Source organism: Engystomops pustulosus, unplaced genomic scaffold (genome assembly GCF_040894005.1).
Source record: "Engystomops pustulosus unplaced genomic scaffold, aEngPut4.maternal MAT_SCAFFOLD_473, whole genome shotgun sequence".
Lineage (NCBI taxonomy): Eukaryota > Metazoa > Chordata > Amphibia > Anura > Leptodactylidae > Engystomops > Engystomops pustulosus.
Genome location: NW_027285352.1, coordinates 7,032 through 10,000, shown reverse-complemented (window position 1 = coordinate 10,000; position 2,969 = coordinate 7,032). Strand labels below are relative to the sequence as shown.

At 63.2% G+C, this 2,969-nt stretch overlaps 1 non-coding gene across 1 annotated transcript in view; it reads right to left on the bottom strand.

The window, feature by feature from the left end:
- The window catches only part of LOC140111485 (18S ribosomal RNA), a 1,883-nt gene extending 1,465 nt beyond the window's left edge, over positions 1–418 (bottom strand). Inside the window, exon 1 of the ribosomal RNA XR_011852029.1 lies at positions 1–418. This exon is cut by the window's left edge and continues 1,465 nt beyond it. This is a non-coding gene — a ribosomal RNA (18S ribosomal RNA).
- Positions 419–2,969: the final 2,551 nt, after the last annotated feature.

The following is a 2,969-nucleotide window of genomic DNA, read 5'->3' as shown; positions in this document are numbered from 1 at the left end:
CCCGTTGTCACCATGGTAGGCGGGTTAGATACCATCGACAGTTGATAGGGCAGAAACCTGAATAGATCGTCGCCGTCACGGAGGACGTGCGATCGGCCCGAGGTCACCTAGAGTCGCCAAGTCTAGGACGGGGCTGGCGCCGCAGCGGGCCCGGAGACCCGCCGCGGACCAGGGCTCCCCGGATTGGTTTTAAGTCTGATAAATGCAGCCTTCCTGGAGGGCAGCGCTCTTGGGCACGTATTAGCTCTAGAATTGCCACAGTTATCCGTGTAGCACATCATCAATGCGGAACGATCAAAGGAACCATAACTGATTTAATGAGCCATTCGCAGTTTCACCGTAAAGAATAGTCAGTACTTAGACATGCATGGCTTAATCTTTAAAACAAGCATATACTACTGGCAGGATCAACCAGGTAGCCGAGCTCTGAGGGGTAGACTCTTGGAGTCAGGCTCCGTGAGCTAATGGGAACGCTCGTTGCTGCTGCTGCTACCGCAGCGCTTCTCCGCCGCCGGAGAAGACCTCGCAGACAACATTGGATGGAGCTTAGGGCAGGGGGGCAAGAAAGATGCTCTCGGTCCCTTCCAAGGACCCGAAAAAGCCTTCCCTTCCCCTCCCTCTCGCAGTCGCTGGCTTTCCCCACTCAGTTCAGCCAAGAAGTGGCGCTCGACTCTCACCTCCATCAGCACCTCCGAAGCTCGGACAGCTCCTGTAGGCTGCGCATAGAAGGAAAGCATTGGACGCTCAACTTCAGCACCTCGAGTGTCGGACGGCTCCACCACCACCTCTCCACACTGTTAAGCGAGAGAGACGATAGGAGCCGTCGCGACGTACCCATGCAGCGCCGCCCGCCAACGCACAGAGGAGCGGAGGGGATCGGGCGCCAGGTCCGGGGGAAGGCTGGGAGGGAAGCTACGGCGCTGCTACCCAGCTTTCAACCCTGCGGGACCGGTGCTCCGCTCCTATCGCTCCGGCGAACAGGGTCCGCTACGCTTTCAACACCAGCGCCCGGCAGAGGGCTTGGAGAAGGCTCGCGCGGATCCTCGGTTCGGATCGCCTGGCTTCGCGGGAGCGGCCTTCGGCTAGGGCCGACGACGGCCGGACCGAGCAGATTTGGACCGGGGTGCGGGGCGAGTACCTGCCTCTCTCACGAAGGGAGTGTCACCGGTAAGAAGCCTCTTCCCACGTCTGCTTGCCGACTTACGCTCGCCCCGACGAGAGGCCCAACCGAAAGAGTGGAAAGGGGCAGAGATTTCCAGGGTCGCCCCACCAGGGATGCAATACCCCAGTGCAGACAGTCGGCCCTGCCCCGAACCTACTCGGTGGTTTGAAGGTTAACCTCTTGGGGAAAAGCAGCGATTCGCCTCGCGGTGCGTGCCTCCGCGGATCTAAACCCCCTCGATCGATGTGGGGCCAGAGGACCCCTTTTCCCCGTACGAAACTGTCAGCTCACCATGGGCTCGACGTCCGTGGGTCGGGGAGTTGAGCGCTTACGCGCGGCGGGACCTTATAACCTGCAGCGGCTGAGGAGCGAAGATTTCCAGGGTGGGCCCCCGGGGATGCCATACCCCGAGCAGCCTGTCGGCCCCGCTCCTAGCACGCTGGCAAGCAATGGAGTCTTCCCCGCGGCAGCCACCGCCCTCGCCCTAGCCTCGCCGTCGGTCGATGAAGAACGTCGTTCGCCCTCCTCTGGCTCGGGATTTGGAAACGGCCTGGCCTTCGCCTACTCCGTCGGGCAACTGCCTTCCGCCAGCCCCTTCCCTCGAATCCCCTTCTTCCATTTTAGACCCGATCAGGGGATTGGTCAGCCCAGCCCTGGGGTAAGAAGAGGGGTTGGGGTCGGTTCGGCTTCGGGTGCCCCGCTCGGCCAAAGGTTCCCCTCGCTTTGGAAGCACGCGAGGTCGCGGAGGGTGTCGGGGTTATTTTTTCGGCTCCCTGGCTTCGCGGGAGCGGCCTTCGGCTAGGGCCGAGGCCGTCCGGCCCGCGCAGATTTGGACCGGGGTCCGGGGCGAGTACCTGCCTCTCTCACGAAGGGAGTGTCACCGGTAAGAAGCCTCTTCCCACGTCTGCTTGCCGACTTACGCTCGCCCCGACGAGAGGCCCAACCGAAAGAGTGGAAAGGGGCAGAGATTTCCAGGGTCGCCCCACCAGGGATGCAATACCCCAGTGCAGACTGTCGGCCCTGCCCCGAACCTACTCGGTGGTTTGAAGGTTAACCTCTTGGGGAAAAGCAGCGATTCGCCTCGCGGTGCGTGCCTCCGCGGATCTAAACCCCCTCGATCGATGTGGGGCCAGAGGACCCCTTTTCCCCGTACGAAACGGCCGGCTCACCATGGGCTCGACATCCGTGGGTCGGAGAGTTGAGCGCTTACGCGCGGCGGGACCTTATAACCTGCAGCGGCTGAGGAGCGAAGATTTCCAGGGTGGGCCCCCGGGGATGCCATACCCCGAGCAGCCAGTCGGCCCCGCTCCTAGCGCGCTGACGAGCAATGGAGTCTTCCCCGCGGCAGCCACCGCCCTCGCCTCGCCGTCGGTCGATGAAGAGCCGAGTTCGCCCTCCTCTGCTCGGGACTCGGAAACGGCCTGGCCTTCGCCTACTCCGTCGGGCAACTGCCTTCCGCCAGCCCCTTCCCTCGAATCCCTTCTTCCATTTTAGACCCGATCAGGGGATTGGTCAGCCCAGCCCTGGGGTAGGAAGAGGGGTTGGGGTCGGTTCGGCTTCCGGTGCCCCCGCTCGGCCAAAGGTCCCCTCGCTTTGGAAGCAGAGGGTGCCGGGGTTATTTTCGGCTTGACGCCTAGTCCGGTCCCTGCCGGTTCCCGTGGAGGCCCGCGGTCAAAACCAGCTCCCCGGCTGTCGGAGCCGGAGCCCCGCAGCCCGAGCGGACGCACCGAGTCCCTCATGTAAGGGATAGCCGCCCCTACGGAACGGCCCGGACTGGGACCAGGCACCCCCAGGCGCCGAAGGGGTG